The 23,359-nt window shown below is 45.4% G+C and overlaps 1 long non-coding RNA gene across 1 annotated transcript in view; it reads left to right on the top strand.

Moving 5' to 3' along the window:
* Window positions 1-21,871, top strand: part of LOC128946591 (uncharacterized) — a 118,842-nt gene extending 96,971 nt beyond the window's left edge. The window contains exon 3 of the long non-coding RNA XR_008483971.1: window positions 21,678-21,871. This is a non-coding gene — a long non-coding RNA (uncharacterized LOC128946591). The remainder of the gene's footprint in view (window positions 1-21,677) is intronic.
* The last annotated feature ends 1,488 nt before the right edge of the window (window positions 21,872-23,359 follow it).

Below are 23,359 nucleotides of genomic sequence, written 5' to 3'. Positions count from 1 at the left end.
CACAGAGCTACTGCCTGGGAGAAAAGGTGAGCAGAGATGCTGCAGCCTCTATTCCAGGTGAATTCTTTGTGTTTGCAGCTGCCATCCTGCTCTGTGTTAATGTCATACAGCTCATAATGCCACCCCAGAATTGTTCATTGCCATTGCCAAAGGTGTCCTTGCCAACTTCCTCATAGATCCCAGCATTCCTAAGAGTCTTTTGTGGCACACTCACCAAGTTACTCGCTGAAGTTATGACCACAGGAGTGCAAGGAAGCACACAGAAACAAAGAGGCTGGAGGAGCAGAGAGCTCAGTTGGGGCAGCTCCTGTGGAGCAGGCACTGCTGTCCTGTGAGGCACGACAAGAAGCTGAAATGATAATTTCTTTCTACCACAGCAATAAGCAAACAGTTTCAGTGATTGCACTTTATTCACAACCATAACTGTCATCACTGACATTCACTGGAGGTGTCAAATCCCAGGGTTTTATGCTTTTGCAGTAGTATTTTATCTCTTTCCCTCTAGAATTATTACTTTTTTAGTAGGGAATAGCTTAATGTTAGGGCTAAGAGGTGAATGGTAGGACTTTTGGTTTCAGATTTTTTTTTTTTTTTTTACCTGATCTTCCTTCCTCCCTATTCCCCTCTCATCCCTGCTCAGAGCTTTGTCTGAGCTGGAGAACCAGTTTGATGGTTGTTGTTGTACCAAGTGAGCTTGCTCCTACACTGAGGGATTTTTTCTAATCTCTCAACTCTTAATTGTTGCATGCAAATTGTTTAATAAATAATGTTGGACAGGAAAAAAAAAAGAATAGATATTAATTAAGAAAAGGATTTAGGCTGACTCAGTCTCATACATGAGACAAAAGGTTAAGTAAATGCCAAGGCTGCTATGCCTCTTCAAACAATGAATATTAGTTTTAGAATCATTAATGTCTGCTTAGAAAACAGAGTCATACTGGAGTCTTGTATGCCAAAATAACCAAGGCCAGGGCTGTTTCTTTTCAATCTGAAGCTAAATTATTCTCCAATAGAGGGCTAAATGTATGCAATTAACAGTGCTAGGTAGGACAACAGGGAATGGCACTTCTAATATGTAGCCAAATTGAGATCAAGTTTTTCTTTAAATCTGGTAACTTAGACATTTAATATGCACAACCGAGCTGTGCAAGAGAATTAGTGAAAAGAAGCAGATAATTAACTCCTTCCCTGCTTGTCAGTGGCGACAAAATGATTAGGCTGCTCTTCACCCACTCCTGCCTTCTCAGGTTGCTGGATCTACAAAAACAAAGTGGGGTTTTTTTCCAAGTGCCTTCCATATATGAAGACAGTTGTGTAGTCTTTATTAGAAATGAAATTACCATCATATTTTTAAAGAAAATTTCATCCCGAGAGAGGTCAGGTTTGGAGTTGAGTTTAGAATGAACACAACCACGAGAGCTTAACTAAAACTCTGTACTCTGGGTTGAAAGCTTAAGAAGAAATTTTTTAAAAAATAAATAGCAAAATCCATTCTAAACAAGTAGGTGACTCTGACTGATACATAGGCAAAAGAAAAGGTGCTTATTAAAACTTCCCAGCACCCTCATGTGCAAAAAAATGCTCTGTACTAGACATGTTACTGACTATGTTAGCATCACCCTTTAACAATAATAATGTTTAATTCTCAGTCAGAGATCTTCAAGAGGATGAATGTGGTTTTTCCCAATTTACTGAGGGAAAGGGAAGTAAAGGATGGTGAAGTGACTTCTGTTTGTATCTAAACTAAGCCTTTGCTTCCTTGCTCTGGGTTCTGCTAAGCTGAAGCAAAAGGGCTTTTTCCATTCCATATCTCCTGCAGAGGGGGCTCCCAGAGCAGAGCCTTTGGTGGCGGTGGTGACTCCTGCTGAAGTCAGCAGCCACGTGCAAATAAAGCCTCAGGTCTGAAACCAGGACACTTAAATAACTCAAGTTTTGTTACTAAGGCTGAAGTGCATCACAGCTCTCATTTAACTGAGTAAATACCATTATGCTGGAGTCCTTTGCAGTTGTCACCAACAGGAAGAGAGAGCTTTGCTCTAGGGCTTGTTTCAGTGAGGGTCTGTGCTGGAATGTGTTGCGTTTACATTTCATATTTGTGCCGTGTCTAGGTCTCCATCTCCACTTTCTGGTGCTTGCTGCTTTCAGGAGTGGAGGAAACCTCTGCACATGCCCAAGCCCAGCTCTGAGCCTTATACTTTCCTTTTAGACTTTTCACACACTATTATTAGGAAAAAGCAAAGAAGCAGCTAAACACCAGATTGCTGCTTTTTGGTATTGAGCTCCTCTCTCGATAAGGGGTTTATTAGTTTCTGCTCAGGCTTGAGTCTGTGTAAGAGATCCATAAGGGAGCTAACATGTGGGATATTTTAACTCTCCATATTTAAATAATCTTCATTAAGACCATTTGGAAAGAATCTGTGCATTTTCTACTTGCAAGTCTTTGTCTTTTCCTTTGGAGAATTTTATTTCTGGAGACTCTGGATGACTAAAATTGGCTCTCTCCTCCCCAGCTGGCCTGAGCACAAGTAGACTCCAGCAATCTGAAGGTCTCTTAACTGAGACCACCAGAGCAGTCCTGCAGGATCTGCTCAGGCTGAGGCCACCTAGGAACAGCTTCTCTCTGGCTGCAGTGGCCTTTTTCACCACTGGGCAAATATTTGACTTTGAAAATGTTTAGCTTTCACTTATTTCATGGTGAGTTTGTGCCAAAGGGCCAGGCATGATGGCTCTTACATTTGCTAAAGGTCTGGCTTTGGCTGTGTGGTGTGGGAGGATCTCCTGTCATGCAGAACCTGAGGTCAGACTGTCCTCTTGCTCTCCCTCACACGGGCTGGTGCACTGATGCCATCAGAGGGAAAATTTCTGGTTTGCTTTTTTCTGGCACAGTCCTTTATGGACAGAGCTCTATCCTGACAGGTTCTGTTCCTGGGCTTGTTCTTCACCCATTTAATTCTGCTCTGGCAATGCTGTGTGACCAGAGATGGTCCCCATATCCTCTCTCCTGAGGTCACCAACCACAGAGCCAGGTGGGAATGGTGACTCTGCCATAGGAGTAGGGGCTTCTGGGATATTTATGTGCATAAAGATGTGTGCCTCAAACCAGCAGAGGAATCCTTAAAGGAGTAAAGGAGAAGGGAACCAAGGCTGTGTTTTTGTAATTCTGCTTGTAGAGGTGTCAGAGCCAGCAGGACAAGCTCAGGGAGGGCAGGCAGCCCTCAGCCTGTGCTGCCCCAGCTAAGCCAGGCCTGCATTTATCTTGGCAATTCTCCAGTCCTCTCTTCCCTCCCTGCAGGCTGCTCCAGGCCTTTCTCTTGGTGCCTTTGCAGCCAGCTCTGATCTCTGCTCCCTCAGCTTCTGCCAGTGCCTCCGAGCCCTGCCTGGCTACACCGCTTGCATGCCCAGTGCCGCTCATGTGCCCAGTGCCATTCATGTGCCCGCCCAGTGCTCCTTGTGTCCCCACTGCCGCTCGTGTCTCTGCTCCACGGGATCCTCTGTGGCTTTGCTGCCCTGCTTCCCGACTTCACTGAGCACCCTCAGGGCCCCTTCCCTCATCTTTTACCTTTTCTTTCTTCATCCTTCTGCTCCCCCAACTGAGCCCTGTCCCACTCCAGGTGTGACAACCATGTGGGCATCCCGCCCCCACTGCTGCTGCCCCCTGGGCAGGATCCCACCCTCACACCTCGCAGAGGTGCCTGTGCTGGGCTCACCCCGCTGTGCAGCAGAGCCCATGCCATCGATCAGCCCATCTCTGAGTGCTGACAGGCAGGACAAGGGCCGGCTCTGTTCCTGCAGCATTTAATCCCCAGCTCCGAGTCACCAGGACACCACAGACTGTTGGGTTCCGCTCGGGCATAATTCCATCATTACCATTGATTTGTTCGCCCGCGCTCCCCACGGTGCTTTTAATCAACTCTCCATCTTTGTGCCTTCACACCTTTACGCTTCCCATGATTGGCTCTGCTCCCTTCTGCCTCTGCAGTGAAATAGCACCATAGAAATCCTCCTGCCTCTTACATACATTAACAATCCCATTTCTCCTCTCTCTGGTCCAGTGAAGGGATCTCCCTCACCACAAAGGCACCACTGTCTCTGCTGAGCGCTCGGGGAATAGCTTCTATTCATTATTCCCAAAGTCCAGTACAATGGGTTATAATTAGTTACTGGCCTCTTTGGTTTACTCTACCTTCAAAGGCTCTTTTATAGTTTAAAAGTGAAGGCAGATGCTGACATTAATTTTGGCTGTCTCTCCATAGCATTGTATGGACAAGATAAAAACCAACATGCAGGTAGAGGGATAAGTAACTCACTAGCCAAAAAAAAAAAAAAGGGAAAAAAGTAGCAAATAGGGCCATCATCACATTCATTTCATGAAAATAGCGTGGTGTTGGGGAGAACTCATTAGCCTTTTTGTTCTGCATTATCACCATCATTTATCAGCAGTTGTATCACATGTCACAGCCACTATCCTTTCTGGCATCCAGTGTGGGACCAAAGGGCTCCGGGAGAATGCCGAGTCCCGACGCCGGGGCTGTGCCTGTGATGCACTAGGCACTCTATTAATTGTGGCAGATAGAATTTTTTCCAATATACTCCTAAAGGGATACTCAATAAAGCAATGCAGTGTGATTTACCAACTCAAAGAAGCATGGACAAATAAAAGCACATCATGGCCCTGTCCTTCCCTCTAAACCTTCCTTTGGCTGTTAGCACTGAAAGTGTTGGAAGTTGTTTAGAAATGAAACAAACAAACCCAAACCCACAAGTGAAGAAAACTCAAACATTATGCTAATAGTCCTCACAAACACGGGCTGTTTTCAGTGAAACTCTTCCTTTGCTTATGTGTCAGTGATGGTGGCCTGGTAAATCTTAAAAGGAATCTGCTTCTTCTTTAAGCTGTGACTCTGATCACTTTTGTGTACATACACACAATTCTCTGCTACAAAGCAGGGCTTGAGGAGTAGTTTTAGAACTCCTTCATGATCCTATCCTTTAATCAGCTGGCAGTAATTGCCCACCTCTCCCATCAATGCAGAAATACGTGGGAAGGGAGAAAGCTGCAGCTGCAGCCTCATCCAAGCTGCTGGAGTTGCAGTTGTCAGGTCAAACCAGCACTTTAAGAAAGTATCTCCTGTACAGCAAAAGTGGTGCACATTCACCACCCCATGTAAGAGCAGGGGAAACACCATCTTTAAATATTTTGGGCATCAGAGCAGGGTGTGCAGAGGCTGATCCTGACCCTCTGGACTTGAGAACATCAGCAAACCCTGTGCCTCAGCTCTGGGAGCAGCAGCACTTGCCTACCCCACAGGCAGACTGTGAGGATTAATTAATATTTGCAAAGTGCTTTGAAGATGAAAAGTAGCATGTTAAGTACTATAAAGTATTATTAATAGTGATAGCAAACTGATAATTTTGGAGTATATGAGTCTTTTCATAATCTTTTCTAGCAAGACCTTACACTGCAAACAGCTGAACAAATGACAGCACTGCAGACAGAGTGGCTGGTCCTGTTCTCCAAAGTTTTGGGGTCGTGCTGGTTGCCAGCAGCACCTTCCTGCACCCTCCCAACCAAAATCCTCTGAAAGGTTCACCAAACCCTGAGCTCCTGCTGAGGAGTTTGCTCTGCCCTGGGCAGGGAGAAGGGCTTTGATTCTCACCAGTTCCATCTGTGAGCAGCTGCATGGGGAAGGCTGAGGGCCAGAGGTAGCAATGTGGGACTGGATGTGGCTCCTGCCCTCACCCTTTTGGGTTTTATGCCAAGAAAACCAGGCCCTGGTGTCAGGCACAGGCAGGAGGAAGTCTGTCAGTGTATTTAATTTGAAACAAGAAACAGTTTCAGGCCTCTATGGCCCAGGTCTTTAAGGCCAGTTTTCTGGCATTATGAAATATGTTTTTCCTCTGAAAACTTTGAGATCTAAGAATTTTGTCTCGAGTGTAAACAGTAGGACTCTCATGAAGAGTAAAATTTATTTCTTAGCTTGATAGGGTCAAGTAACTCTAACTGGGATTAACTAATGTTTCACAGAACCTGATATTTTTGTGGCTAGGGAATCCCGGGAGGAAGGAAGATATCCACGTTTGATGAAAAGCTCCTAATAAAATTAGATACTGCTCCTGAGCTTATCAAAGGAAGATGGAAAGTAATGAAAATTAAAAGTGCATCTCTGGAATCTTGTAAAATACTGTCAAGACAGCAATCTGGAAATCAGTGTCCATATTATTTTCCCCTTTTCTGTCCCACCCCCCTGTGTATGCACAATCCTGTCTCTCTGCTCAGATGACCTTTGTTATGTGCCCCTCATTTTCTCTCTCAGCATCCCCACCTCTGAATCCCCACCAAAACCAAAAAAAAAAAAAGAATCAAAAAAGAGAATCCATCAGGCCAGTATAACTCACCAAGTCCCAAACTTTCTCTCATGAGGTGTTGCTAAAGACAGGAATCGCCACCAAAAAAGAAGGATAAGCTCCAAGAGATCAAATAAAGCTGTCATATTCCCTTAATTTCTTTCAGAATTATTGAGTGAAGACCTTTTTCCAAAAAAAGCAGGAATCTTTTTATGAAGGGAAAAATGCTTGTGGCTTTGACGGTTTGTCTGTGGTCAGAAAGCAAATGTGGGGCTCTGTGTTCCTCCTGACTTTTACATGAGCAAAATAAGAGACAGAAAAAAGAAAGGAGAAATAAGAAAGGATGCGTTAAAGAAGGGGAAAGAACTCTCAATACTACTAAAAACATATATTTTTAACTGTTTGCTTCCCTCTTTTGAGAGCAATTAACCTTTTAACCCTGTGCAAGAATCCGAATAGGAAAGATTTTCTGATTGTTTGTGCTGTGCTTGTTTTTTGTGTGCCTGGGCCTTTCTTTGTGCACCTTTATCAGGAAACCTGTTTGTCAGAGACACCAAAAGGAATACTCTGCACTATTCCCTCCTTTTTAGTAGGGCTGTCCCAAGGTATCCTCTACCATTCTTGATATTGGTTTCTAAAAGCAAAGTGTCTGCTTGAACAAATGGGGAGGAATATGTACTGTCAACATCCAGGTGGGAATGGTGATTTTATTCTTGGCTGGTGTACAGCAGGGATATAAAACTGGAATGTGATCATTGCTGAGACACCCTGATACCTGTAGCTCTGCCACAGATGCTGCTCAGGTTTTCTTTCCCCTTTTACCCCTCTGTATTCCCCCCAGGTTGCTTTAATGTGTAATATCAGCAATAATCACTGTGGTATTGTTGCCGAGGCATTCCTGAAGAGTTAGGAGTGGACTGTAATTGAAGAGTTCATTACCAAGATCAGTTGGCTCCTTGATTACAGTGGCAAGGTGAAATATATATCCTCACCAAAAAGCAACTGCTAAACCTTTAGAGAAGTCACCCACTTTTCACTCTTTTTCATTAGGACCCCGACAAGCTTGTCAGCAAAATTAAAGGTATGTCATTCACATCGTGCATGCATTGCAAAGGACTATAAACCTGCCAGCCTCTTTGATGAAATAAAAGGGTTTTATTTATGATTCATGTAGGAATATGAGGTTATTTTTATTCTGTCAGTACACTAATAATCAGACAAGAGCTCAGGAAATGAGAAGGCAAACTGACAGGGAAGGTTCTGATAAAGGGGAACCCTCGAGGGCATTTTGCCCCCTTTGTAATCTTCTTTCTAGTGCGAGGTTATATTATAAGCATGGCATAGCATGATCTTGGCTCACAGGAACAAAGACAGGAACTACCTAGCAGGACTTGAGGTATAATTCCACAAGAAAAAGAATACACTTCCACCAGAGAAGTCTGCATTGCTGCAGTGATGTGAACAGGAACTTCCAACTTGGTTTTCCAAGAGTTGGAAAGAAACCCTTTCCTCCTTGCAACATAACCAGTTTTAACCATAACAACAACAACGACAAATAGAGACTGTAAATATAGAACCATTGCAATTTATTACTATTAGTTTTATACTAATAGTGTAAATATAGCTATTTGTTACTATTAGTTTTATGCTAATTTTTTCTCACAGTCTGGCCCAAGGTGAAATGTGACAGCACAGAAAAGAGAGGATGGGGAAGTTGCTCCTTTCCCAGTCCTTGGTCAGCGGCTGTGCTCGCAGAGGAGCTAAGGAGCAGGCTCTATTTCCAAATGTGTCTTCCTCTGGATGTCTCAAATATCTTGGCAGCTTGAAGCTGCTTTAGCTCTGTCCCAGCCCAGCAAAGCTCCTGGAAGTGCATTTTGTGCTTCTTGGTGTAAGCTGTCATTCATCCCCCAGCACAGCCGTGATTACGGAAACACTCCTCGGGAGTAAAAAGGAATCACTGTGTTAGCTGGCTGGCCTTAAGCACGGTAGTTTGCTGAACAGTGGTGTGCTGGCAGGAAAACACAGCCCAGCCAAATGTATGCAGGATGAAGTGAAACAAAGTTCACTGGAGGAAGGAAAATAATACTAATCCTTCATTCAATAAGCAGCGAGCTAAGTACATTCTGTGTGTGGAAGAAATGTAAAAGCCAAGGGAGGAAAGCACACACAGAAAGGTGGTGTGGCTGCCTCCCTCTGTAAAGACAACACATGGGGTATTTAGGAATGAATAATACAGCGTGTTGTGCCCAAGGTACTCGAGCAAAATGCAGCTCCTGCTTTAAGGCTCTGCCGAGTTTTAGGGTGTTTGAGCTCTCTGTAACCAGAGAATCCCCTCAAAGCAGGGACACTGCTCCCTTTTCCATGGATTGGTGACATGCAGAGGATGACAGCTAGGGTTTGAGATGGGATTGTGTTCACTCTTCAGTGCTGCAATCTCTGTGATAGTTTTCCATGTTCAGAAGGTTTGGGAAGTTTGGATTTACTGCATGGGGCTGGCTTTGCAAAGGTGAGCTGGGTACCAGAGATGCACTGAGCAGCTACAGTCTGGTTGTTGGGCTTGGCTCTGTTCTCTGTGGTTGTTTTGGGATACTCCAGTGACACCTTCCAGACTCTTGCTGCTTGTCCTATACCCTCCTACTGATGCTAGGATTAGGGGTAATTTGTAAGGCATGTGTTCCCTTTAATGGAAATCATAAATCACAGAGGGCCTTTAGAGAAATATAGAGCCTGATTGCCCTGTTATGTTTTACCTGGTCCTTTTCTTTGCTTCACAGTGCTTTCAGGATAGTCACATACTTTCTTTTCCCATGATAGACATGGAATCCACCTTTCTTCTTGTTAGTGTGGGGGGTTGCTTTGTTTGTTTGTTTTCAGGCAGCTACAGCAAAAGGATTTATAACAATTGCAAATTCTCAATGGCAGAATCCACTGCTGTTAGCGGAGGAGCTTCAGGACAGATGCACTACTTGAAAGTATTTTCAGTGACTTCTTGAAAATTATGTCAGGGGATGTCAGGGGCTGGAAACAGGATCCTGCTGTTTGCAGAACACTTGGTGCTCGTCCTTGCTGGGAAGCTGTTGGAGTGGCGAGAGCCGGCGGGGTTTTTGACTCCTGTGTGATGCTGGAAGGACACAGAGTAGCCTCAAGGTGCTGCTGTCCCTTTAAAACCCTCCTTTTGTCTGTTGACTCAGTGATTTGCAGTAAAACATAATTTCATTTCTCTCAGCTAATTACAAACTCCTCCTTTCCAAACTCCTGATCTCTTGACACAGCCGAAGGCATCGGTGGTGGAACAGACCCCGGATTTGGGAGCTGCCGGTGCTGCGCCGTTGTTCCCGCAGCACGGGTGCTTCTCCCTGTGCCTCTGGAGCCTGCCATTGTGCTGGGAAGTGGAGCAGGTAACCACTTCATCAGTCTGAGATTCCATTCTCGTGGAGCACCGAGGTTCATTATACTCACTTTATCAGCAGTGCGCTTTACTGCCGAATCCATGAGAGATATTCATGTGAAACATGAGCAGAGAGAGAGGCATTGCATCTTTTCATTAATAAGCCCTCTTCTGGGATCCGGCATTAGTGAGATTCAGCGGATCATAGAGCACAGGGGTATCATTTTTACATGATTACTCTAAATTCTTAAACCAGAGGCTTAAGAGAGAGGCTTCTCACAAAGGCAGCTGTGGGAATTGTTAAATGATTGGCACAGCACTCACGATGGGCTGAACCACTCTGGGTACCTCCAGTCATGGGGGGTACCAGCAGGCATTTATTACCTGCCACCGAGGGAAAAGTGGAGAAGAGAGAGTGTATCAGACAGAGGAAGACGTGCTAACCCTGCAAAGTATCTCTGTAGATCCGTCTCTCCTCCTGAAAAAAAACTCTTGCCATAATCCTGATGCAGTGCGTCATCCCACCACACAGGCTGAGCCCTTCCCTTCCCTTCCCTTCCCTTCCCTTCCCTTCCCTTCCCTTCCCTTCCCTTCCCATTTTAAACTTTTCTGATCCCACCTTCATTAGTATGGTTGCTGAAATAATCCCCTTACAGCCTCCACCCCCAAATAATTCATTTTTGGCTGGGCAGAGGCTCATTTAATTCCACCAGACCTCTGAGATCCATTGCCCACGCACAAGAGCCCTTGCGTGGCTCACAGCCAGGGTGCCGGGGCAGCAAACCTCTGCTGGGTTGGGAGGTTGGTGGCATTTACATCAGACAGAGGCATCTGTGGGTTCTGGAGACCTACATTGTCTTTTGGAGGTCACAATGTGTAATTCCATCCAAAATTCCTGCACTGGAATCCCTCTGCCCTGGCTGCTCAGTCCCACCCCTCCAGGCTGCTTGCAAACCAAAATCAGGAACTTGATGTGGCTGAAATAAAAACTCTGCTGTTTGGGATTTTTTTTCTTCCTGGATTAGTTTTCAGATGGATAAGTTCCTCAGTCAGTTCCAAAATACAGATGCACAAATGCTTATCCCAGCGTGAGGAAAGGGACCCCACAGGGACCAAAGGGACTGGGCAGCTTCTGTCACTGACAGCCAGAAGTGTTGGCTGAGCTCTGCCTTCCAGTCCCCCTTTGCCAAAGGGAGATAATAGTAATTCCTTATTTCTTACTTCTTCTGTTAAGCATTTGCCACATGTTTGCATTTGACCATGGAGCTGAATCTTAGAGCAGGCATCAAACAGCAATGACTGCCAGAGGTGTCCTTAAGGTTTTCCTGAGGTGTCCTTCACTCTGGAAGGCAAAGGCACCACTGCTCCCTTTGCGTTTCCTTGGGGAGTGTTAGCAGGAAAATTCTTCCTCATCTTTTTCTCCAACATCTTCAAGTCCAGCTGCAAAAACCTCCAGCTTCCCAGTGATCCTGATCCCAATTGCTAGTAGGATTGTTTTGAGTTTTGAAGTTTAAAAGAGGTTGAGAGGAGAAGGAGGAGGTGAAGGAAAAGGAGAAGGCCAGAATAGACCTATGAAACCAAGAATCCATACTAGAGATTTCTGAGGTATCCTGCCATAAACTGTTTTCAGCCCTGGTGCAAATCCATCAATTTTCAGGTTTTTAGTTTCAATTGATTTTAGGCAGAGACATTCTTCTTTCAGAAGATTTCTTTCAATCTCATGCTTTTCTACAAGTCTGAAAAGAAAAAGAAAAACAAGAACCAAGAAGGTGAGGTCATATGGGGGGCTGAAAAATCCAGATCAAACAGCAAAGAACACCCGATTAGAAGCCAACACATTTCTCTTTTCGGTATCTCTGAAATTGTTTGGCAGACTTAATTAGAAACAGGTGCAAGCTATAATATTTATTGCAACAATGCATCATTTTTGTCTGTTTCCAAGGTCATTGTTCCAGCCAATGGGAAGCCAGCAACCCACAGGGAGTATAACTTAGTCTATATGGGTAAAATGTGAATTCCTTAACCCTTTATCTAATGGAATGAAATACAGCATTGCACAAAGAGCAACACTGGCAAAACAGAAAATCCTGTGAGGAATCTGCCATGATAACAGGTTCCAGTGGAGTAAGTGACATCACCAGCTGAGCTAACAGGGAGCCTTAGGTAAAATGGAGTGGGTACAGATAAGGAAGGAAAAAAACACTTTTTTTTTTGCTACTGCTCTTTCCAAGGCTGGATTTATGTGGAATTGCTGCAGCAGGAGCCCATGATCTTGTTACCAAGCTCTGGTCTCACGGGCAGGGCTCAGCTCAGCTTAGCAATGGATTCCTTTGGCTGCATCTGAATCCAGAGGGGTGGGATGGGCTGGGCTGGGCTGTGGATGCTCCTGCACTGAGGCACCACAGCAGCCTTTGTGCTGCCAGGTGAGTGTTCTGGGGCTTTCCAGTGGGGAAAGCCTGGGAAAGCTTCCTGCCTGTCCTGCTGCAGCTTTAGAGAGACAAGGTCCGTGTGCTTCTCTCCATCTGAGGGAGTGGCCCAAGCAGGATTTCTCCTGGTCCCACGGCGATTGCAGTGGTTAACAGTGCCCTTGGTTGTGAAAAAAAGCCCCATTTTCAAAGCCTCCACTTAATTCCCTCTTGTGAGTTTTTCTCAATAATCTTTGCATGACTTCTTTGTGCTTTTGTGCTCGTTTGGGAGTCAGGATCTTCTTTTAAACTCTGTTTTATTCCTTTTAAATGTGACAAATATAAACATGGAAGCAAAGCAGCTCACGTTAATAGCAGAGATGTGTGAAATCACGGCATTTTAGCCTTTTTGCAAGAGCTGCAGGAAGTTGCCAATATTTTTTGCAGACAGAAACTATTCTTTTCACCTTCAAATCATCACACAGCATAAAATCTGTGGATATTTGTGTGTCTTTGAATAGATACTAAAGGTAGTGAGGAAATACAGACTCTCTCTTGAGAATTTCCACACCCTGGGTCCTCATTTGTTCTTTTGGCACCCACAGCTCCCTCAGAGACACCTCAAGTCACCACCAGTGCCCAGATCACCTGTCCTGTGTCTGTAATTAATTACCAATGTTCTGTGTGATCCCAGGAACCACTCTTGAGAGAGTATCATCTGTCCATTAAATGCAGAAGTAACATAATCCAAACACATCCCATTGATGGATTTGGGATTGAATTCTGAGTGAATGTTTAGGGAGAGAGACCCTGCAGTCATTTTTAGAGAGCTCAGTAGAAGAATTTTTCTCTTTAGAGAGGACTCCTCCTCCCCAGCACTCCCAGCAATTTCCCAGCACTAAATTCTTGAGAAGTTCAGACCTAGCTGGAAACTTTGCAGCTCAGCATCCTTTGCTGATTTGTTCCCTTTGGTGATTTTACTCTCTCACACTTTTTAACTGAGCCTGGCTCCTGGCTTGCAAATCCTTTTAGTGGTGGGCTGGTGCTCTTGTGCATCATCCTGTGCACCACAGCTTTGCTCAGGTAATCTGATTCCTGAAGAATTTGTGAAATCCCCTCCTCTGTCCCTCCTCCTCTCCAGGAGCAGAGGGCTTCTGCAGGGCTGCTCTCAACCTGGGAATCTGTCACACTCTACAAGCCCAGGCTCCTGCCAGTGTGTCCCAGGTGTGTGCAAGGAAGAGCAGAAGGGAAACAAGGAGATTGTCCTTGTCCAGGGCCTGCTGGGATGGCAGCTGACATCCCTGGGCCAGGGAGGCACTGCAATGAGGGGAGGGCATTGGACAGGCATTTCAAGCCTGTGTTTGCACAGCCCTGCAGGAGAGCCCAACATGGGTAAATGTGTGGATGTGGAGGAGCAGGAGGGGCTTCTGCAACATGTAAAGACCCAGCACTCTTGGGACTTGTAGGAGCACACTGGGACACTGGCAAGATGGAACAGTGATCCTGAGAGGCTCTGGTCAGTCAGGCTGTTCTGCTTTGTGTCCTGTGTGCTAAGCTATGCCAGGGTTGTGCTTTACTGAGAATCAGACAGCTCCAGATACAGGTGAGCGGCTTCAGTCTTGGGACATTTCTGCATTGTACTTAACTGAATAATTCCTTTCTATTTTTTTTTTTTTTGGCTCATTGATCAAGCTGCTTTTGAGAAAAGTGATACTTTGCATATCTGGCTAAGTGCTGTTAACAGCCTCTGCCTGCGGTTTGTTAAAATTAAAAAAAAAAAAAAGAAAAAGAAGAAAAAAAAGAAGTGTGATCTTGCTGGAGAAGTAATTTGCTTCTCTCCAACCAATGATGGCTTGCACTTTATGCAAATTGGTATCTAGGGACAACAAATCCCATTTAATACATATGCATAGTTCATAAAAAAAACGACGTGAGAGAAAGAGAAAAAAGATAAAGCAACGAGTCAGCAAAAGAACAGGTTCCGAAGAAATTTATTGTCCCAAATTGGACATTTGTAACAGATGATGTGAACAAGTGTTAACTTTGTTTTCAGCAGCTCTTCACGTACATTCACTAGACATCACACAGATTATGTTTTAAGGATCTGAACTGTAATAAAAAAAAGTGTCTGTGGGCTTTGGAGTGTTGTGTTCCATATGGTCGGGGAAGTGCGGAGTTATTGCGACAAGCATCTTGTGCAGCTCATTACGTGCGGCGGTGTGAGCTGCGATGGCTGCGCATCGCTATAGGGTACGTACATGACATCCCACAGTCAGCAGATAGCAACTGGAAATGAAAGATATGAAGGCACAGAGTACAGCTTCAGGGAACATGTTAGACAAAACATCTGCTGGTATCAGAAAGCTGCATTATCAGATCATTGTGGCCATGAATTTTTTATAAAGACTTTTTTTTTTCCTTTTTTTTTCTTTTTTTTTTTAAAGCTGCAACTTTGAAAGTGACATTTTGCGAGAAAGTTTTTGATTGAAGTGTGATGTCAGGAGAAAGGCCAGTCTAGTTTATTATCTGTGTAAGAGCTGGCGTTGGCAGCGTGAATCAGCTCCTTTCTCCGAGCAGTTGAGCTGGCCATTCGTGTACTACAAGTGCTGCCCCCCTTCTGATCTCACGCTGATAAAACCTCGGCCCGGGTTACAGGTTGTGGCTTCAGTACCAAGGAGTTTGCAAAGTTTTTGTTGCTTGGCGTGGCTGGGGGCTGCCTCACTCAAGAGGCAGAACCTTTCTGTTGGTAGGAAGGAGCACAGAATGTTTCATAGAGAGGAGAGCTCAGCATCCTCAGCTCATCCCCCCGAGCAGGACTCTCGCATCCTCCAGATGCTGTCACCACTGCAGCGCTCAGGATCAGCCACTCTGCCAGGGACGGTTAAAAAGTCAAAATCTTCCCCCAGGCTGTTCCTTGGAGGCGTTGCCATGAGCTGTGGACACCGCCCTGCTCAGAGGGGCCTCCCGCCTCCTTAACATTCCTGGCAGTGCCGAGGGCAGTGGGATGGCACGTAATGTATGTGCATAGTGTAACTATTTACATTAACTGGACAGGCATTTTCCATCCTTTCACCTCTCCTGACCCAGCTGGGAATTTTCCTGCAGCAACAGGTACCAGTGGAAAACCTGCCTCTGGCTGACCTGCAGATGTTCTGTGTCTCTGTCCAAAAGTGAGCAGACTGTTCTGTGCTGATTCACAAAGTTAACTCAGAGAAAAGACCAAATTTACCCTGAATTTTGGGTCTTCCTTAGTCTTTTTCCTGTTTGTGTGTAACAGAGGGTGGGAGACTGGAGGGACATGTCTAAAAGCATTCTGACTTATGAAAGAATTTAGTTGTCACAGTATTTTTTTATGCAGTGCCGTTCATTAATGTAATGGGGTGCAGAGAAAGCCAGGGGTGGTTTGTCCCCCATCACTGGTACTCAGGGAGCCTGGAAGTGAGGGATTTTTCTGGCCTGACCTGTTGCTGAACAAGGCAATCCTCTGCTGAGGGATTGGGCTGCTGAGAGGAACGGTGTTCCCTGGGATGAAACCCACCCCAGCCATGGCTGAACAGCATTTTCCCAACTGCTGCCTTGGAGAAGCAGCAAAACCCAGCAGGTGTTTGGGACATGCAGACCTAGGCTTGGCTGTGTCACTTACCCACACAGGAGCTACATCAGGAAGGTAATTCAGTGTTCTCACCATGGTACAAAAATAGCCTTAATGGGTTTTTGTGATTGCTTCCTTGGGAGGAGACTTTTAGAAAATGCTAAAAGATGTATTTAATGAAAAGGAAGCAGATCAAAGCCGAATAGTTTTTCCTCTTTTGTTGTTCGGTGTTTGTTTGTTTGAAAGAACCAGTTTAATTAGAGTTTGGAGGTTTATTATGAGTGGAAATTTTGATTTCAAACTTGCTCATAGATGTGGAAATAAAAAGCTGAATGTGGATCTGCATGTCCCAGGGGCCTCTCTGCCAGACTGGCTCATATCCATGAATCCAGGTGAGAAGCTCCCAAAGCATGGGATGCTCTGCTTGGAGGGGGACGAGGAGTAGAGCTGCCTTTACCTGAATCATGGTCATCGAGGACATTGTGATAGCTATGAAAATGTGCATCAGAGGTTCTCACATTTGTAATGTTCTTCAGGAGTGCAGAGCTCTTTTGTCTGGAACTGTTCCTGTCCTGGCTGCAGGAAGCCCAAGGAAGAGCCTCCACCAGGCTTGGGCACTGCTCAGCTGGGAACTTTGCTGGGCAAGCTCATCTGCCCAGGCTGCAGAGGTTTCCCTCTGTCCCAGCATCCTGCTGTGTCACATGACACATGCCTGTGTGTCTGGAGTTAGGAGTGTGGCAGTGCCACACGAAATGAGACATCAGCCAAATTTCTTCTGAACTGTTGTCATGTGCAGTGACCCCACACTGAGCCAGGCTGGGCCTGCAGTCGGTCCTGGCTGTGCCACTGTGAGTACAAAGCCTGGGCAGGTACTGATTCACCTGCAAGCCAACAATTCCACATGGATTGATGAGTCTGTGCTTTGCAGAACTATGGGTTTCATTGCAGAGCCTGACATGTGCACATAGAGTCAAACCCCTCCCCTTTTTACACCTTCACTTTTAGTTTGAAAGATTTCTTTGGATATTCTTCAGGTTTACTTCATCTCTGTCAACTCTCCCTGGTAGCAAAAATATTTCTAAGCAGGTCAGTGATGGAATAGACATGACTCCATGCAGAGCATGTCTGTGTATGTGTGTGTGTATATAAATATATTTATATATATATTTACAGATGTGGATATATGTATGTAAATTTGGCAATGCATAGAATAATTCTGCCCCACTTACAGATGGCTTTAATCTGGGAGCAGGCAGAGGGGGCACAGAGCAGGCCCTGCCATGCAGCAGGAGTGTGGAAGGATATATGGACACCCAGCTAACGAGAAGGGAAGGGAAGTGGCTGGAGGCTGAAGGGATGTAATGGGTCCCCAATGTGGCAAGCACATATGCTGCCACACAGCAAATGCAAAGTGCCACCACCAGTGACAAGTGGATTGCACCTAAGGACAACAGCTGTGCCCAGTGCCCAAACCCAGTCAGCCTCCCGACCCCGCGTGCCCTGCTCTGATGTGGATTAAACTGGTCAGGTCTGGGAGCCTCTCTGAGCGTGCCTTGTGCTGCAATAATGGCTCAGTAAATCTCTGAGTACCTCTTGCACGGCTGCCTCTTTTGCATTTGCAATCTTGCATTTGTGGGATTGTTTTATTTTGTTTTATCTTAATTTATTCTGCTGCGCTCGGTGTGGCGGGAGCACTTTGATTATCTGTGTAGATCATTGCATGGTTTAGTGCAGTTCTGTGTTACAAACCCTCCCACATAACCCTGCTATTTGTTCGTAATTTTTCTATTTTGAAGAAACATCCTTTGACACCTGAGCTGGATCTGCTTTTCTTAGGCATAAATATAATTGTCCCTGGTGAAGAGCATCTCCCTGACTGGTCCCAGCCCCTCTGTATATATTTGAATATAAAATATTAATAAATGATGCCAAATGTTTAATCATATCCGTTTGACTCCACGAGGCTCGGTATATGTAGGCTTTCCTGTTAACTGCGTCTGTGATATCTACATACTGCTGATTTGTTGTTGAGCTGGAGTTTTAAAAGCAAAATAAAACTGAGGTTTGCAGTTTGATTTGAATTAATCAGGTCTGATTAGACAGGAACACATCAGGCTGTTCTGGAAATCCCTGAATCTCTCTAATTCAATTTCATGTGTTATTCAAAAAGAAATAGTTCATAGCTTAAGCAAAAGTGCTATTTATTTAACACTGTTTTTTTCAGAGTGCTAAATCTTATGGAGGGGGGCATCGTGACGATGTTCAGGGTGTAGGAAAGAAAGCATTTTGTTTTATGAAAATACAGATATTTTAGAATGGAGTCACCTGCTGGTAGATCTCATAAATGTACATAAAAGGATGCTCCCTAATATTATTAGTTTGGTTTTTTTCTTCCCATCACCCTGGCTGTCCATCTAGGAAGTTTTGATAGCAGGAGCCACAAAACCAGAAGACTGTATTTAGTTTAATAAGCCAATTTAAAGAGAAAGGTTGGAATTACGTATGGCAGAGGACAATTATGCAAACTAAATGATTCTTCAATTAATAATGAGATCCATGAAAGGCAAAGGAGACAGGATGCTCCTGTGAGAAGGAGAAAGCTCCTTCTCACGGCGTGGAGGGACAGGAGAGGGGCAGGGGCAGCTCCCAGACAGACGTGGAGGGGCTCTGCTGGTGGCATCTGTCCGGGGGAGCCTCCAGGGGAAGTTGGGCATTCCTGGGCAGCTTTCCCTGGAATGCTCTCCCTCTCCCAGAGCTCTGGGGCAGGGTGAGCCCCTCTCCGGCCCCACACTGAGGACGGGGAGGTCACAACCCCAACCCACCCTTCCCTTCCTGCCCTCGGGACAGACACAGCCCCCGCTCCGGAGCCACCAGCTTGGCCTTCTCCAAGGAGCTCCGGTCCCTCTTTTCCGTGCCTGGCCGAGCCCGGAGTTAGGGATGGTGAAGAGCCAACAGTTCGCAGCCTAAAGCAGCGGCAGGAGCCGCGGGCAGAGCAGGAGCGCCGGGAGAAGGGGAAGCAGCGATTATCGGGAGTGATTGTTCGGGAGGGCAATAGTGGGAGGTGCTCTAAGTGACAGGGATTCACTACGGGACGCAAATCACTTAAGGCAAAGCCATTAGGATCAATTTAAAATACCAAAGAGGGAGGCTAAAGTGACAATAGCATATTTTAATTGAAATCACAAATATCATTCTGGCTTAAAAGACCAGGCAGAGTTACTCTGTCTGAACACAGGAAAAACTTTTCCTTTTTTAATTAAAAAAAAAAAAAAAAAACACAAAGCAAAGATCAAAATGGAACTATGTTTTTTTTTTTTTCCAAAAAGTTCTTAAAGCCATCTATACACATATATATATTTCTAACGTTCTCTTTTCTCTTGACTTGATGGTCATATTATAAATGGAATTAACTACATTACTAATGCTTTAAATTTTATTTTAATAGAGCCTAGGGCTGAAGTATGGAATCAGCATATTAAAAGAAAAACACAGTTACAATAAATAGCATGTCCAGATAAACACTTATATCTGTGTGTTAGTTTTCTTTATTGAGCTGAGTAGCCCGTGTGCAGAGACTGGGGTTTTTGCAGACATTTTTCCAGAGCTGAAGTCCACAGGATGAGATTGTTACTGGTTTTGGCAGCAGCAATGTGAGCTTGGTAAAAGAGCCTGGCATGGGAATCCACCGAGTCCTGACATATCCCATTTGCCCCAAACTCTTTGATTTCTGCTCACAGAATCTGACATGTGTTGGGCATTGACCTTGCTCTTTTAAATAAGCTTATTTTAGAAGACCTCTGCAGAACACTGTGTGTTTGGCCTCGATGTAAGCTGTTAGGGAAATGTAGTACAAACACAGAAGTTGTATGTTTTGAATGCCAGAGATGTTAAGCAGCAGAGCAGTTGGTAAAAGCTGTACTTCTGACTGCTTTCTGTGCTCTCAACACGTGTCCTGAAAGAAAAGAAAAATTATTTATCCTGCTTTTGTGTGAAGGTTGTTATTCATTTATTTTTAGCAGGAAGTTCAGGACCAGACTGCTTTTTCAGTCCTACATATTCCAACTTGGGCTCTCAGACACTCAGTGGAGCAAAAGCAGCTTTTGAAAAAGTGACTGTTGGGGATGTCCTGGCTCAGTGTCTCAGTGTCCTGTAGAATCACCCCTGGAAATGTCTCTGCAGAGAGGTGCTCAGGTACAGGAGTGACTTTTCCTTCTGGAGCAGCACCCTCACCCTGCATTTCAGGAAGGGCTGTAACCTTCAGTGGAGATCTGGTTTCCATTCATTACAGGGGAGCAGCTGGGGTGGAAGTTCAACCCAAGGGCTACAATCTTGCCAACGCAAGGAAACAAATCACTGGGCCCCAACGAGGAGAGGGATTGGAAGTGCCTTTAAGAAACAGGTACAAAAAATGGCCCTCATTAAGCCTCTCTCTGCTCAAGCCACTGGAAAGCTACCAACCCCAGAAACAGCAAAAGCAGAAGAAAACTTGGAAAAACCTGGGATGTTGATATGATGCCCACACTCCTGCACCTTTGCCTTGGCCTTTGAGCTCTGGAGCCTGGAAATTCAGTTAGCTGGACAATATGTTCCCAGAAAGGGTTGCTTAGTCTCACCACGCCTGAGGAAGTGGCAGTAATATTCTATAAAAAGGAAAGCAGGTATCCAGTCACCAAAATAAATGTAAATCTCAATTTGTGGCCATGTGCAGCTCTTCAGGACAAACCCTGGCTCGGTGTGGAGCAAGGAAAGGCAGCTGAGCTGTGCCAGGACATTGGCAACCCTGTTCCATGGCTCTGGGCACTCAGCTGAGCTGGCTTCCCAAGCCCCCAGGATGGCCATGGAGACCCCACCTCTGGCACTGGGGGAAAGGCTGTGAGTGTTTCAGGGAGCATTTCCTTGGCTAAAGGACTCTGGAGTGGATTTCCCCCTCTCTGCAAAGCCTCCTCCCTGATTCAGCAGTGGCACAGGGAAGCCCTCCTGGTCCATGAATAATTCATCTCCAGCGTGTGCAGGGGTTCAGAGCCTGACCCAGACAGTTTTTTAGGGAAATAAGTGAGCATCCTGCCATCAGTGCCAGTGCTAGTGGCTGCTCCATGGAGGATGGGCTGGAGCGGTGCCATCAGTCAGCAGGAGGGATGGCAGAGCTGCTGCCCCTCCTGCAAAGGGAAAATTCCCTGAAATTCCCTTCACTGGCACTCACAGGCTCATTTTGCCAGGGAAGCGTCTTTTATTTGTTGTGAGTTCTTCATAGAGAACAAAACCTAAATAATGTAACATATTCTGGGCTCTGGGCAGATAAAAATTGAAAGGGCCAGGGTGTTTGTGCGAGTGGAATGATAGTGACAAGCACCACATGGGGTCCCCAAGGATGCTGTCGGGGGACTCGATCCTCATAAAATGATGAAAGACTCTGATGTAATGGTGCTCTGTGAAACAATTTGAACATAAATGCTACTTTCTGTCCCATTAGCAAATGACTGCCATTGTACCAGGATTTTTTTATTTTTGGTATGTGTTTTGAGCACACTGAGACCAAAAACTTGCATTGTGATAGTGCTGCCAGAAGATTTAAAGGTTGTGGTGGACTAAAAATTGAAATGCAAATCACACTTTCCCACAACATCCTGCTGAGGCCCAAATTTTTATAGATCAGGTCATGCAGTCCTGATGAAGAATCAGTGCTCTGCCTTTCCTGGGATTCACAAATTAGTTGCAGTTCAAGGTATCATTTCCTTACAACAGAACTGTAACTCACCAAGTGAAAGTTTGTCACTGAAGACAGTCTCCTGCTCTTACATTAATTTTTCCAGCTGCAGTGCCACTAAGGATCCTTTCCCAGACAATGCAAACACACACATCACAGCTCCCCACTCTGCAACATGCTCTCACTGAATATAAACACACTGTATATATTGATCCTCTCCCTCTTGCTTTTTTTCTTTCCCAGCGTGCAGGTGGTAAAACACTGACTGCCATGAACTTCATCAGGAGAACAAAAAAAAAAAAAAGAGGAAAAAGCTGTGGTTTGGAAGCAGCTGGATGGCAAACTGCAGGCTAGGAATGTGGCTGCCCAAACCACCACAAGGAGTGTGGGGCATGGAGGCATTTGTGGAGCATTCTGTTTGCTAATTGCTCATGGAATTTCAGGTAAGGAACATCCAATATGATTTGTTATAATAGGGAGTGGCCTGGGTTTTGCTTTCCAGGGTGGCTTTTTTCCATCATTATTATTTTTATTTTTATTGCTATCATTACAAGTGCCCAGCTCTCTCTGGCTGGGAGCACAGTTCACAGAGGGGCTGTGGGGCAGCACAGGGCATTTTTAGCTGTGCACATGCCAGGCAGTACCAGCACAGATCTCCAGGCCCTGCTGTGTCCCAGGGCAGGATCTGTTCCTGGCTATGAGGGGACAGATCCCTCTCAATGCTTCACCTCTCCAAACACAGGAATCTGCAGGGGGTTCCCAAGTGCTGTTTGTGGGCTCAGTTTGTAACAGTTTTGAGCTGGTTCTCTGTGCCCTGAACCGCTGAGGATTCCCAGGAACCTTTTGGTCACTCCTTTCCCTTCCAGCTATTTAGAGGTTCCTTCTACACAAAAATGTGCTGGAAATTACCACCAGCAGTGCATCTCTGGTTTGCATCTGGTTGCCATCCTGCAACTTTAACCAGTGCTACAACTTACTGCTAATTAGCTCCCAGCTAATGGTGATCCCTGCCAGTGCTGCAGCGCTCTGGAGTCCATGGGCATTAACAAGAATTAGCATTTGTTGAGGGCCGTGGTGGGAGCTGCCTGTCTGCAGCATTTCAGGGGTCCCTGTTGCTGGAATGTTTGATTGCCTCCTCCAGTAATTAGCACTGACACTGAGCAAGTTTTTCAGAGGTCTCACTTGGCTGTGCAGAGATCAAAGACACACTGGGCTCTGTCTCTGGTGAGCAGAGGCCAATAATAATGCATTCCCCAATAATGATGTATCCCCAATAATAATGTAATCCCCAATAATGATGTATCCCCAATAATAATGTATTCCCCAATAATAATGTATTTCCCTGCTTCTCTCCCCTCCCCTGGCACAGGTAACAGAGCGCCAAGGGATGGAGTCAGTGGCTGTGCTACTGCACTTTTCCCTGCTTTGTTGTCCTGCATGAAATGCTCTCTCACAACTTTTTTAATGTGTAGAGAACAATTTAACCATTTTAACTTTAAGTCAATTGCCTCCTTGGTTTGGGAATATGATGGTAGTTAAAATGCTTCAGGAACTTGACACACCACTACAACCAGCAGTGAGTAACTCTGGTGGGCCCTTCCATGCCTATTTAAAAGAGGGTGCATAATCAGAATTAAAGCACAGGGAACACAGAGAAATACAGGCCCCTTGTAACCCTTGTGGGGTGCATGAGCACGTGGCTGGTGCTTCTTTAGGAACACCCACTGCCTGTTTGGAAGCAGAGGTTGGGGGAATGTCGCTGTGTCCCTGGTCCCTTTCCCCAACACACTCTGCAGGGAGAGGCACGCGCGGCACATCCCGCCCGGCCTGGCTGCAAAAGGAGCTGCAAAAGGAGATTTTTCCATGTGCTACTGTGCAGAGGAAGCTGCTCTCACCCTCACCCTGAGGAAGATGAGCTCTAGGAA

Source organism: Melozone crissalis, unplaced genomic scaffold (assembly GCF_028551555.1).
Source record: "Melozone crissalis strain CALT ecotype California unplaced genomic scaffold, PUWL_Pcris_2 ptg000081l_1, whole genome shotgun sequence".
Lineage (NCBI taxonomy): Eukaryota > Metazoa > Chordata > Aves > Passeriformes > Passerellidae > Melozone > Melozone crissalis.
The sequence above is the reverse complement of the archived record's forward strand: the minus strand, read 5'-3'. Positions and strand labels throughout refer to the sequence as shown.